Source organism: Gorilla gorilla, chromosome 11 (genome assembly GCF_029281585.2).
Source record: "Gorilla gorilla gorilla isolate KB3781 chromosome 11, NHGRI_mGorGor1-v2.1_pri, whole genome shotgun sequence".
In the NCBI taxonomy this organism is placed as follows: domain Eukaryota; kingdom Metazoa; phylum Chordata; class Mammalia; order Primates; family Hominidae; genus Gorilla; species Gorilla gorilla.
The window spans coordinates 45,774,507-45,790,207 of NC_073235.2; the positions used below are offsets into that span (position 1 = coordinate 45,774,507).

The 15,701-nt window shown below is 34.9% G+C and overlaps 1 protein-coding gene across 5 annotated transcripts in view; it reads left to right on the forward strand.

Annotated features, from left to right (window-relative positions):
* Positions 1-15,701, forward strand: part of ARHGAP15 (Rho GTPase activating protein 15) — a 689,959-nt gene that overhangs the window by 180,583 nt on the left and 493,675 nt on the right. The gene's annotated exons all lie outside the window — the stretch shown is intronic.

Genomic DNA, 15,701 nt, shown 5'->3' on the forward strand with positions numbered 1-15,701 from the left:
CTTACAAGAATGGAGAGGGCTGAACAGCTATAAAAAATAGATTCTTTCATATTGCTTACTTTAGTTTTTTGAAAAAAAGTTGATTAATAATTACAATCATATTCGATTGAATGGCAAGAACCAGATGAAATCCTTGAGAGAGATAAAATTGGAAAATGTAATTTCACACGTTACCAAAATCACCTAATTTGCGTGATTTATCTGGCAATTAATAATTTGAGATCTTGGAGTTTGATTTTTGTTCTATTTTATATGAAATTTAATTTTATATTTCCAAAGTAACCAGTAATTAGGTATATTTTAGAATTTATATAATTTAGTAGAAGAGAGATAGATTATAATAATTATTTTTTAAATTAAATGTCTTCTGAGAGCATATTGGCCCTTGAATAAAAGTCAGTTCTTCTATTCTTAAATGCTTTGCTGAAATTAATATTGGGTCCTATGGAAGCATAGGTAGGTGACATCTTCTACCGACACTCTCACTGAGGGGAAGAAGCTGGTTTCCAGTTCGGTTTGTATTTTCCAGATGCTATTCAGGTATATCCAAATAATTTGAGTCCATAAAATATTTTAACACATTCTAGAATAAATTACTTTTCTGGTTCTAGTTTTATTTTGCTTAGGTATAGAGATTTTTTATCAAACAAGAAAGTGAGAGAATATATGCAATTATTATTTGTCAATTAAAAATAAAATTTAAAAAGGAAGGAAGGAAATAAAAGGGAGAGAGAAAAGACAGAAGAAAACCAAACACGCTTGTCCTGAAATCAATGCTCTAAAGCTGAAAGTGACTAAAATGTGGCTTTACAGAATCAAGAAGGAGAAATAAACTTTCTTTTAAAGGGAGGAACTATAGATCAGTGACTTCCCCTTTTCCCCAATTTGTTACTCTTATTATTCTACCATAAATAACAATTTAGAGGTTATAATTCTAGCCTTATGACAACCTAGATGATCAACATAAGAAGCTCTGAAGTAGACCGGGTAAGATCAGTGGTAAAGCCTTATTATGTACTGTGAATTTAGCATCCTAATCACCAAAATTGTAAAAGATGTTGAAATTTGTCATAGACATTATTCTTGGACAATAGCAATTCTTTGGAGATGGGCTAAGCCAGCCTTTTTCAGTTTCTTCTGTTAATCTTATGAAGAGTTAAATTAGTTCACAAATGAGGATGACAGCTATATTTGATGCATACAGGGCTGAAAACATTGATGAAAAAATTATGTACATTTTTATATAACTATGAACATTATATGCACAGATAGACATTTCAGCCACCTATATTGACAGTGTGTATCATCCCAATCTTTTCAGGATATGACTAACCACCTCCTGTTGCAATTTTCTACTTGATTTTTATATTTTTGAATGTAGATCCTTCCAAAGATATTAAAAACTATTCTCACTTTTGGTAGCTTTCTGAAGGTGAAAATTTTGCCAGCTAGTTTTGTTTGTAATGTAATTGAACAGTTCATGGGGCCTCAGTCTTCTTACAGACACTTTATTTTTTTTTAGTCTTGTACTTTTAGAGAAACAAGAGGTGATCATAAGGATATTGTGAATAACAAAGCGAAAGAAAAGATTCAAGTTTCATGTTCTGTTTCATTCTTTTTGAGTGAATCCCTTGGTTTCCTTGTCGTGCTGAAATCTTTTCATCACCTAAATGCATGAGTTTTGGTAAAATTGACTAATACATATCCATAGATACAGACTATGAGAGTAAGCCTTTTGAGAGGAACAATATAAATAGCTTCTATAGTTCTGTTAACAAAAAAGCATCGGGAAGGATTTGCCAGAGAGCTAAATCTAGATGACTTGCATCAATATTTGATTAGATACATTAGCTGGTCGAACTCTCAAATGATCAGAATAAACATAATTGTGTCTTAAAAACATGGTATTAAGGCATTGTTGGACGTTGGAGTGTGTGTGTGCAATGGTTTCATTACCTACAGAATAATGAAGTGTTTCTTCCTGACTGAAAAAGACCATCATAGCTTCAGCTGATGTGCTACATTGGAAATAGCTTTAGAATTCCAAGTTTGAATTAGGCTTGGTGTTCAATCTCAGTCTATGAATTATAGATTACAAATAGCAAATGACTATTGAGATTTTTGGTTCAAGGAAAATCAAAGAAGAGCAAAATTAGAAATATTTTAAAATTTGAAATCTGTCTTTAAAAAGTTTGATGGATTAGCAATTGTATGCCATGTAATTACAATGTCTGCAGAGAAGTTGAACTTAAAATGAATAGGAAAACAAACAAAAAATTGTATGTGCCTGAGAGATGCTTGCAAGTCTCAGAAGCACACATTTGTGACAACCAAAAATGGACAGATTTCATTTATTTCATTTGTTCATATATGCTGTTTGGATGTTTGAGTTGTTTTCTCTTTGTATTGAAAGCCAAATTTTCCTTCCTAGTTGAAATCCGATCAAACTGTTGACATGGATTGAATCTTATTTGATTGCTATGTGGAAACATAACAATGACAACATTAATTGTTAAGTTTTGGTATTCAACAACTTTCAGTAAATCAGAATGATGCTCGCTTGCTAAGTTTAAGAATATCTCCATATTTTATAACAGCACACTCTTTGGCCTAATTGATACTTCTTAACAATAAATAATAAAAGAATTCTATAATAAAGTATATATTAGATGTTATAATTTATATTAAAATATATACATGAATATACATGTATAAAATATATATACTTATATACATAAAATATATATGCAAATATACATATGTATATATACCCTACCTGTGTGTATACACACCTAATAGCTTGACCTTAGGAAATAGAGTAAGCACTTCCACACACAAATACAGAAAGATAGTACACATTTATAAAAGATCATACAAATTCTAAGTTAAAGTGGTAAATGTCCATTGCTGCTAACTTTTGTTTAATTCTGCATTTATGTTCATTGTCAAGGACTGTCACAAGTTTGATGTAGTTCGAGAAACCTTTAGCAACTCAGCTATAATGAGCTGGGTACGAGTTTTCTTAGTTAACAGCAACACTAGGTCTTCATCAGGGATAGAGTGAATAAAAAGATTTATGTTCAAACCACATGTTTTAAACATTCCTGCTAAGTGCTAGTTTGCTCTTTGGTGTTTAGCCTGAAATTTAAAGCACTAAGGATTAAAAGGATTACAACATAATCTTAAATAATCCTAAATGTCATTTACAGAGAGATAGTTGTAATAACTAAATAAAACCATGTGAAAGGATGGCAGCATTGTCAGGCAGCCTCCCTCACACAAGCGGGGCTACTGTCACCTTCTGTTTCCTGGCTGGGCATGTTAGGCAGTTACAGTCTTTCAATAAAGAAGTTCAACTGAGAAAATGGCTGCAAAATAATTTAGAACAAGTTTGTTTAAAAAAAAAAAACTCTTATATCTTGTTTCTAAGTTGAAGGAAATTTTTCAGTTAGGTTTTGTCTTTTCCTTTGAACACAAACCTTTCTGAGTTAAATATTTTGGAAAGCCTAGGGAAAGGAAGTTCGTGACATGGCTATCAAATAGACAACTGATGTATCTCTAAAAAATTTCCCAATGTCCAAGGAGATACCCCCTTATTAAATATATGAGAGTCTCAGAGCACTATAATTATTTCCGTGTCATTAAATTTAGTACTTAAATATTCTTTACTTAAATATTCTGTCATGCAAATTAGTCTTGTCTCCCCAAAGAAAATACATAGAAACTATATCCCATACTGTCTTCTACTTATTAAGCCAGAAGACTGAACACTTCTTAGCTGAATAATTGTTACTGCTAAGGGTAGAGTTGCATTCCTTTAGTAAAACAAAACAAATTCACTCCTATTAAAAAAAAAATAGGAATTTGTATCCACAATATAGGCCCTGTACTCCAAAATTTCCAGGGTGTAAAATAGGAAGTAAAGATGAAGAAGATAACTGTTCCCTGGGTCTTTTTCATTACAGGTTATAAGACAGCATTATTTATTTGAGATAATTAAATCATTTTTACTCTAAAAATTTACGTTTTCTTAGAGCCAGACAGTGACTGGCCTCAGTTTTCCTGAGCTTCCTTTAAAATAAAGTTTTTAAAAACATACATTGGGCTCCTCTATAGATTTCATGCTTTCAGTAGGATATTTCTACCAATTAATAAATCATGGCTGATTAGGAATATGTCAATTACCTGCTTGCTGCTTGAAAGGCAGAAAAAATTAAATGACTAAAGAAGATGAAAGTCTGTTATCCTCCCCCCGCCACCACCAATTTGTAACCTCAACAAATATCATGGTCACATTTCCTGGATTTGAGATTATTTTTCAAGATTCTTTTTCAATATATTAAAAAATAGATCTCGGGGGACAGATTCTGTCCCTAAAAGTAAACCTCGGAATAGATTTATTATTTATATTACTTCTCTGACTTTGGATGGAGCCTTCTGACTATTATGTATATTAAACATTTTTATGTAATATTCTCCATGGATATGCATTACATTTAAACATAATTTGATCTTTCTGATCTGAATATGTCTTATCTTAAAATGTTTAAGTACTACTTAAGTTTATTAATGTGAAGATAATTTAATAACATCTTAAAAAAAACATAATTTTAAGCCAAAAGGAAAACTACTGGTATTGTGCTTTTATCCATTTCCTTGTGTTACAAGTGGTGGTTTAAAATAAATCCGAGCTTTTACCAATTTTCTTTCATTTTTCAGTGCTTGTAGTTAGACTAAATGCAAAAGGATGATTCTTCACATTCATACATGCATTAGATTTCCAGTAAAGCTGGTTTCACTTTAGAGAATTAAAGTATCTTAAAAGACACGGCATTAAAAATAGACCAGAGTAAGAGAAACATTCATGTCTAACACAGTTGTTTTTTGCTCTACAACTTGTCCCCAGTCGTTTCATCTACCTATTAGATATTCATCCATCATTCAGGAGGTGCAGTGGAGAGAACACATGGGTCTGGGGATGTGTGTTCCAATTTGGGCTATGTCAGTTGTAACTTTATGCAGAACTCACAGCAGGATCCTCCTCCAACTTTGTCACACCAAGGAAATATGAGATGACAGTCCTCACCTCACCTGCCCATCTGTGTTAATACTAAAATGAAGCAATCCTGTATGTTTGTTTGAGAGCAACTACAAAGAAGTGATTTTAATATAAATACAGCAGACTTTCATTATTCATCTGCTAACCATATCATCTCACAATGTTTTGAGGGAAATTCCAGATATGGATTTTAGAAGAATAGGGTTGAGAGAGGTAAATATCTGTGAAATGCAACTCAGAATTTCTGCTCTACTTCTGGTCTTTCTGTTGCCTTCTGAACTTAATAGACCGATATTTAATACACAACATGAAAATCTTTTTATTGTGTGACTAAGAATATAGATCCTTAATCTTATTTTTAATGTGCTATTCTTAGTGGCATTAATGTAATATCCAATTAATTAATCAATGACATATTCAAATTAATAGTTAAAAGCATATCACCTTGAAAGCCCTACCAAGCTGTTAATAGAAACTTGCAAAAAGTAACATAGAAACAAGTGTAGTAACTATGCCCCAAGTGAAAGAGGGAAAATAGTGACACTTATTACTCCCCTACTGAGGTATCAGTACAATACTGTTTTTCTGATTGAAGGGAAAGAGACATGATTATTTGTATGATGTTTAGCTTCACTTTTGTTGATGGGGTCACACAGATTTTGCACAGAGGGAGGCATAAAATTTTATAATTAGAGATTTGATTCAAGAATATGAATGTCAGGGGTATATAAAGATTGAGTGCAAATGATAGAATCTGGGGACAGGAAATAAAATTGATTGTAAGAATCTAGATGAGATCAAGACACCATGTTAGCTTTGACTGATGAAAGGAGAAACAGAAACAAGATGGATGGAAAGTACATTCTGCAAATGAAGAACATGCCTATTAGTTCAGATAATGTGACTTGGGAACCACTGTCTTTTTGCATGTTTAATTTTCTAAGAAATAAAACTTTTTTAAAAAATATATTCTAGACATCTAGAATTAAGATATATAAACTAAGTGTATCGTTAGGGAAAACAACACGAACTTTATGTTGCCTGGGTGATCCCGTGAAACTCACTAGTCAAAGCCTTAGACATCAAGGATGTATGCTCATTTGCACACCTTCATTGTTTCATTACTAGCGGGCATAATGCTGCCTTACTAGATTCATTCTTTTTGAACTATCAAAGCAGCATGCAACCGGATGACAGTAAAGATTGAAAATAGTAGTATTAGTACGTTTTGGTCCCCAATTAGTGAAGGGAACCAAAATTTTGTAATTCCAAAATAACATAAAACAAAAGAAAAATGAAAAAAAAAAGTCAACTTGGCTTCTTCTGTTTCTAACATTTCAGCAGAAGAATGGATGCATGTCATCTAATGAACTTAGACAACTGGATAGCTCACTTCACATTGCCTTCTGGAATAGCTGGCTATGTGAGCTCAAAGATATGAGTTGTGCAGTTGGAATAAATTCTGGGTTTTAGTCTGACACCAGGCTAAATGCACCATGCTGTTCTTCATTTACCGACATCATATTGTGAATCCCTTCCTCTCATGGAACATATTCTGTTTCTTGATGATTTGGTAGAGCTAGTGTGGTAGTCTTTATGCCATCCATGGGCTCCTGTGGCTTGCAACGCACTTTCTCTGTTTTCCCATAAGCAGAATGAGACTAACTGAGCCACATGGAGATCAAACCTGAGACTTGACACGATGCACTCCAACCTGGGCAAAAGAAACCACTGCCACTGGGGAATTTTATGGAGTAAGGTAGAATCAACAAGTGTATGGTTTTTCTACTTGTTATTTTAATCTCATTTATAAAGTATAGAAAATATTATATTGATGCTAGCAAGACAATATTCAAGCCAAGGGATCCTTTTTCATATCTGTTTCAATATTTTTTATTTTTAAAGAGAGCAGCCACGTGTATTTCATGCTGTGTATGATTTTTAATAGCAAACAGACCTATTCCAGAAAAAGGAACAATTTAATCCCTAAAGCTGGTACATAATAGATGGGGCCAGTAAATGGTATCACATTTTACAGCTTGTCCATAAGGATGACACAGGGTGAAATAAAATTGAGTGCTTTTGGATAGCATAGGATCACTGGCTGATAAATAGATGACGCTATTCAGTTTTTAGAATCATAAGGTAATGAAGCTGGATCTGAAAGCAAGAGAAAAAAATATATATATATGTATTCAGTGTTTATATGCCACAAGCCACTGAGCAGGAGGAAAATCTGGGCAGTGGTGAGCAAAGCTGAAACCTCAGAGCAATGTTTAAAGCAATATAAGAAAATAACAAAGCAAGCATCCATAAACAAAGGCTTGAGATGAACAGAAAAATAAGTTCAAGATGAAAGGAAAATGCCCACACTTATGCATAACTGGAAAGGCCACTTATGGCATCTATGCATAGAGTCTCTCAATGTAAGAGTTAAACATACTACTAAACATTTAGCAGAAAAAAAATTCAAAAGGATATACAAACACTGCAGGGCAGTTAAGGATTCTTGGTATTTGAAGAGGGGAGGAGGCTGCTCTTTTATCTTAACAAAACAGGATGTTGAGAGGTGGCCTAAGTGAAACAATGAAATGAAATGGTTGATGTTGGGGAGAAATCAGGAAGGAAGCTGTTTGAACTCTTTTCAGATAACACTGATGGGTATGAGATGGCTTAATCAAGGGAGAGGTGTTCACATGGAGGGTTTAGATGCATTTCTTTTTAGTAGAGAGCTATTAGATTCTTAACCTCAGCCTCATCAATTTACCTAACATTGCATTTCCGGCACTGGGAGAAATTCTAAAAGTCTCACTTTCTGGGTGAACAAGTGTAAACTAAAAAAATTACAGTGGCAAAATTAACAAATTGCTGAAGCACCTTGAAAGCGGAAATACCAATACTGAGGATTCCTTTCCCAAGTAACTTAGAAAGACCTTGATTGTGGTCTTTTTTTTTTTTTTTTTTCTTGAAGTTGAATTTTAAGCAATGCTTCATTTTCAAAATTCCCATGCCCTTGATCAAGTAAAAGACAAGCTTCTGCTATTTGAGATCTGCGATAGATTTGAAATCAATTCATGGAAAGGGAGGTTACGAACATACTCTTTTGATGTGTAGGATGTACTGATAGGGGTGGCAGAAAATTATGTGAAACCCTTCTCTTTTGACAGCTATACTGGAACATTTACAACCACAGATGTTATTTGTCCATCAGAAAGGAAAATATTTGTTTCAAGCTTCAGGCATTTTCTACTACAGTATCAATATGAAATTCAACCTCAATTTAATGTTTAATGCATATGAAAATAAATATTTGGAGGGGGCAAATACTAGAAAACAATTGAACCCCACAAAATGTAACTAGCAGTATGGAAAAAAATGCTGGCTTCATTACGAGCAAATTTGTCCTTTTACTAAAGTAAGGATTGTTCTATTATTAACATAGGAAATCTTAGATGGACTGCACAGAATGCTGCATTATTCATAAAAGCATTGCTGCCATCTGGTGGCTACTTGGCATTTCAACACTGGCTTCTCTGATTCGATTTGACTGGGTGCTCTCGAGAGGTATTTAAAGAAGAGCTTTAAGTGGTAAAATATAAATGTGGACATCCTCTGGCCCTACATGTCATTCATCTGATGGCAGTCCTTTCTCCCTGTCTTGTGGAATGGAGGATTCAGGGAGAGGAAATGAGATACTTGGATATCTTTTGTCCTGAATGTGAAAGTATATTTTACATGGCTTATCTAAAGAAGTTACTCTTGGCTGTTGTTGACTGATGAATTTTATCGACATTCATTTCTGTTGGCAAATAAATAAGTATATACCCAAATATTAAGAAGGTTTATTGAATCTAAAGATATGCTATTTTGCTTAAATAAGAATATACATGAGATGCTTTAATCCCTCATTTGGATCTAAGCATGAATTTTTTTAAGTTATCAGTCACTGAATTTGACTTTAGAAATAATATAATTTAGAATGTCAAAAAAGAAAATGTACAGAGGTTCATAAATTTCTTCCCATTTATTCAATTGTTATATTAAAATGGGAGGATTGTTAATGACTCAGAAACTCGTAATCCTTCTTCATGAATTTTCAAGTTAAACGACAAATATTATTCAGTTCACATCGCACTTTTTGTTGAAAATAAAATAGTTAAAATTTAAGAAATTTTGATGATTCTCAAGCATCAGTGTATTAACTCATTCTTAACAAGAACCAATTAGAATTAGGATATCTCTGTAATTTTAGTACGGTTTTAAGTTTCCAATAATTGTAGAAAGTCTCCTTGTATGTAATGAAAACCTTGACCCTTTAAATGGCTATTTATATAGATCACAAGTCTTTGAAGATTATAGGAGATAATGAGTTAAAATTGCCCCAGGAGGAAAGCTGAAGTTTTCTTCTGAATTCTCAGGGATGATATTTAATAGTTAATATTCAGTTTCTAGTGAATATTTCCCTGTATCATTAAACTGCCTTCTGATTTAGTAAAAGTCAGATAACAAAGAACCATTACATTAAATCTGGAGAATTATATACTGAATTAATATTATCCTTTACAAGAAAATGTGGAAATGCCTATATTGAAAGTAAGACTTTTGGGTTTCATTTTTAAATTTGTGGGTAAGATTTTCAATCTGTGAATACATACTTGATATTCCCTTTGTTAATAGCTATTTCTACCACTAAAAATAATTCCTTCTTCAAAATATGTAATTTGGCTCATGGAAGAATGTTGCTCATCTTCTCTAGGAAGATGGCTCGATTCCCCATCCTTCCTCTGTTCTCCATTCTACCTACATTTAGGAAGGATATGAACAACAACAACAATAAAACCTTGCAAAGAAAGTAAAATCAATAATGATTATATCCCTGTCTCTTTCATCTGTAAGTATAAAATTTCAACTAAATTATTCTCCTAATAGACTTGGATACAACCCTGTGGTGGTTTCTAATGGCTCCATAATAGAGATAGTAAACCTTGTAGCTATGGTCAGGATGCCCTAGGTTTTAGTCATAAGTTGCTAATGTTTGTTTCAATAACATTTGCTCTTTGGCAGCTTTTACAGCTACTTAACACTAAATTCCCATTTAGTCAGGAGGATCATTCATATACTGTAATGAATGATGTCACCTTAAATCCTTTACTATGTAATTGCTGGATGTTACATTTTATAGTGGGACATTTGATGGTGTATTTGTTTATGCTAAATTTTATGACAGTGACAGCTGTATCTTGGAGGAATGACCTTTTTTTTGTTTGTTTTGTTTTTGTTTTTGTTTTTTTTTTTTTGAGATGGAGTCTCACTCTGTCACCCAGGCTTGAGTGGAGTACAGTGGCACCGTGTTGGTTCACTGCAACCTCCGTCTCCTGAGTTCAAGCAATTCTCCAGCCTCAGTCTCCTGAGTAGCTGGGATTACAGGAACCCACCACCACACCCGGCTAATTTTTTTTTTTTTTTTAATATTTTTAGTAGAGACGGGGTTTCACCATGTTGGCCAAGCTGGTCTCGAACTCCTGATCTCAGGTGATCTGCCAGCCTTGGCCTCCCATAGTGTTGGGATTACAGGCCTAAGCCACGGTGCCTGGCCGACCCTTTTCTTTCATAGGAATCTAGTTTCAAATCTTTTTAAGCAAATAGTTTCATCATACTTGCCTTCTGGCTTAGGCTATGTTCCCCTGAAAGCAAAATTTGAGACTAGGAATTGTGTGCAAGCAGTTTATTTGATTGAAGAAAGCAGAAATTAAGAACTAGCAAGAGTGAAACAGAAGGAAGAAAAGCCAATGCAGAACCCATTATTGAGTTGGTCACAGGGTAGCTAGGACAACTTGCCAGAATTTTCCACCCAAGGATAGATAAGATGAAGCATTTGTTCATTAGCTCCTGAGCCTTTGGTTTCTGGTTGCCTCTGGGTGGAGATAATGTCTTTAGATCTTGAGTTTCAGGCTGTTCATGGGTGGGCGTGTCAAGAAGGCTCTTTCAGGTTTCCTACCCTGTAGAACCAGGAAATATCCACAGCACATAGTAAAAGATGTGTAACGCGTGCTGAGGCAAGATGCAGTCAGTACAAAGGAGTTGAAGTCCACACAGAACTGTTGCACCAGCTGCAGCTGTAGTGACGCCCACACAGCTAAGAGGATGTGAGGCAGGGCACAGGAAGCATCTGATGCAATTTACCCCTTGCAATATTCAAATTTACTTATCTCATGTTAAATCTAATCTGTTGCCATGTCTTCAAAATGATGGCTGGCCTCAATCTCTACAAAAGAGCTAATAAAAATTTTTGTTTAAAAAATAAAAAGCTCCACTCCTCCACTGCAACTATGAGGCCATATTTGATATTTATCATCTACCACCTTCACTCATTTTAGATTTTCCTCATCCTCAGCCAGGAGGAGTTTAGTCGGTTTTGTTTGTCTGAAGGAGTCAATCGGACCTTTCTATATGCGGGGTCTGAACCTTTGATTTTTTTTTTTTACTTTGTCATGCCCTGTTCACTGTAGTTGACAGTTCACTGCTCTCATCAGGCCTAGATGTACCACAAGACATCTCAGTGAATCATCTGACTTCCAGATTCATTCTTCCTCCTGCTGCTGTGCATATGCAACCTTACTTTCTCATTATAATTAGGGTCAGCTATCCCCATGAATATAGTAGCTATTTTAGTTGCCCTCTTGTACACATCATGAGTATCCATAGTTACCATGCAGTGGTCACAGCTTTGAGTTCATGATACTTACTAATCCCTGTTAGAAGCAGAACTCTCCCATATCCCAAGAATAAGAATATCTAATTCAGCAGAGCCAAAGTTGCAAAACCCAGAAGCATACATGCTGCAGATAGGTTACCACGGGGGCTACTCTTACTCCTACCTTTTGGTCCTTAGACCCATATATTCCACCTACTGGAGACACCATGTCATGTAACATCATGTATCAATGGTGTGCCATGCATTGATTCAGTGAATATACTGCAACTTGGAATATTGAACCCCCAAAAAACAGGATCCTGTCTCCAAACTACTACCTAAGCAGACACTTTAAGAGGCCACTTCATTATTAGATCAAGTTGATTTCTTCCAAGTGATGTGACATTTAGTAAGAACGGCAGATCTTAAGATCATGTGCCTGGTGTTTCATTTCCCTCATTTCCTTGATTTCAGGCAAGATCATGAATCACCCCACATTGCTAATTCAGCATTCTTAAAGATCTGGAATGGTAGGGCAGGCAGAGACACCATAATCAGAGAAAGCAAACCCATAGAATGAATCACTGTTTCCCCAAGGATGGAAGGGGTCTGATGTTGTCAGTTTGCTATCAAGTACCTGGTTTGTCTTAAAGGGGTCAGTATCTGCCTCTGCTGCTGGAAGATCATGTAATCAGTGGTAGGTAGCCTTGGGGAGAAAAAGCCATGATGTTGAGTCTGTGCAGCATCTCCATCTCTGCCACATGGCCACTCCACTCATGGGCCTATTGTGCATGTTCTAAGTGACTAAAGAGAGGCTAAAGAACTTCAACTGACCAGTCATCTGGTACATTGGCTTACCTTCTGGTAGATGTAGACAAGGGTCTGCATGCTCTGGACACATTCTTATGAATCTTCTAACATTTCCCAGGCTTCTTGTTTCTAATCTTTCAGACTGTCTCCTTCCAGGCCTCTAAAGAGCAGGAAAAGTCACCTTCCATTGCCTGGAAATCAGTCTATATTCTAACCTCAGGCTACCCTCCTCTCAAGATGGCTGCTTGCATCTCTGTCCTGTGGGAGGATTTCTCTTCACCACAGTCCTATAAGATGACTGGGTGGGTCTACGGTGAAGCTGCAGTCTTTTTTTTTTTTTTTTTTTTTTTTGTGCTTACCAACATACTGAGCTAACCCATCCATGAATCAGGCTTGAGGGTTTTTTTCATCATTCATCAGCTGGCTTCAAGCATCTCCATGAAGCCCTAGGGGTGAACTCAGGGAGAGGCACCAGTGTTAACAGTGACAAGCAAAATGGGAATTTGAGCCATCTGTTCATGGAAATTTCTTAATCCCTCTAGACCTGTTTGGGCCAAATTCTGAATATAGCATTTCAATCCATGGATTGTTGTCCACTCTATGATTCAGTGAATTCGAAAATACCCAGGTCATCATGAGAAGCTGAAGCCATAGAGTTGTCTGATGTCTTATAATTAGATGTTCCTTCTCTATTCTGACCCAGCAATAGGCCAGAAGCTACTTCTCAAATGGGAAGGATATTTTTGCTGTGGAAGGTAAGGCCTTCCTCCAGAACCTTAAAGACTTTCATTGTGAGGCTGTTAGTATAACCTACCACACACTCCACAGTGATATTATATTTCACTTTCTCACTAAATTTTCTGAATCATATTCCCAAGAGTCAAGGAGCTCACATGACAGCCTGGACCTGCTGCAGGCATTGGTATTTATGAATAGCCACCCTGGTATATGAATGACATTCAGAAATACTCCTACTGTCCAATCTACTAACTTATCTAGTAATGACAGTCCCGGGCTTGTGGTCATATCACCATATGAGAATATCTGAGTGAGGCCCAGATTCCTGATTGTCTGCAAATAGTGGTAGTTTTAAACCACTGAATATTGGGCCGGTTTGTTACAGAGCAATAGCTAGTTGATACAAGTAATATGTCTACAGATACAGTAGTTTCATTTTTACAAGAAATGGTGACATATTTGAAAGTCAAGTTCAACCGGTATTAACGGACCTTGGGAAAAAAGGTAATGAGACCACAGTTCTTGGTGTCAGCTTCTAATAATTAATTACCAAGCACTAGCTCCATAGAGGCTTGTAGAGAACATGCAGGTGGTGCCATTTCATCTGGTCATGTAGCTTTTCTGTTATTCAGATTGTTTATAGAAATAGCTGCCTAACAAAGTTAACTTCTAGGAAGGATGCCAGGTTACACGGAATCATACCAGAGTCTTAGAATCACATTGGGCTTTCACCCAAAGTTTTTGCAACATTAGGTGGAGGCAATATAATTTGGCTTGAAAAGTTACAAGGGAAAAAAATGTCAGAAAATGCTCATGGAACAGGGTGTTCAGAGTCTTCAAGATAGGATCTTTCTTGGCCTCCTGAAAATCAGAGAAAATTGTATATCTGTGATTTTTTTTTTTTTAATAGAACGACCCAACAGAATCCAAGGTTGTCACAGATCATTATTAGGCCAACAACTGTAGAAGTTCTAACCCCAAAATTGAGCTGTAAGACATAGGAGCAGATAGAAATACAGTTGGAAAATCTAAACATAGTCTAAAAGTTTTGGCACTTCAAGAGCTTCTGGGGGAAAGAAAAGAAATTTGATTTCTGTGTTGCTGATGGAAAAGCTCAAAAATTACCTGAGAAAATTGTATTTGACATGTTTTTATTGCAAATGGTATTTTGCTATTTGTTTCTAAAAGTTGAAAATGACCTTGCACGTTAAAAATCATCAGTTTAGAAAAAATATGAAGTCTGTTTGCATTTGGAATTAAGTATTCCAATAATTTCTTAACTTTAAAAACTACACATAGAAAGTGTTACTATTATTTTGGAGAGTTTTCATAGGATATTCCAGGCCAATGATATTTATTTGGGTAAGGTGAACATGCAATTCTTAGACTTGCCTTTGTTAACTTTTAGTTTTTTTCCTTCCCAAAATATATAAACAAAAAGGTTTAACTTATTTCTTTCTGAATTTTTCTGACATAAATAAACCCAAGATAAGCATAGTGTATTCATGTTAAAGCTTCATAACGCTAAGTCTGTTCTGTCTTGGATTGAAAATTTATTTGAATTCCTTCAATTAAATTAAAATTTAAAATTTCAATAATATATATTATTTCTAAATCTATTTTAGGTTAACTTCAGGAATAGAAACTGATGAAAAACGGGGTAAAATTATTCAGTTACATCAAACTCTAGGTGTTAAGTGATTTTTTTTTCAGAGTTATTTTAGAAACTGTGTGTTCAGTTATTACTTTTTCATAGTACTGAGTAGAGCTCCAGAAACTTGGAAGAGTCAGTTTTCAAAAATGTCTAATTTATGGTTAGGAAACTGAATAACATTCAACTATTTCCCATTGTTTCCCACTATGTCCTTTGTTCCACAGTTACTTTAAATAAATTTTCTCACTTCATATAAAATGCCCTTTTGATAATACTGTCAATTTATCTTCTAAAGTCAAGCAAAATTAATTTTTTCAATATAATACAAATCAAACTATGGTGAAAATTTCAGTGATAGGAGAAGGTAGGTGAAATATATTTCAAGTACAAGCTCTAAGAAAGTAACTAAGACTTGGATTATGTAGAGTGCTTACTTGCTATTGGTGAATACTGCTTTGCTGGGCCCCAAAACAGGGCAGACTAAAGGTGGTTGGTAGTTGCCATTGTATGAAGGTAGATTGCTTTTACAAAAGATATAATTTGGAAATGATATGTATCTATGATATGTTTCTTATTTTGTTCACTTAGCATATTTAAGTTTACTTATTAAAAATGAAACATTTCTGAGATAATTTTCTATTTTAATGACTCCAATCTGATTTAGAGACAGAGAGATAGAGTTCTCCTTAAATTATTTTGCATAGGGTTTCCATAGTATGGACAAAATTCTTACACTTTTTTTCATA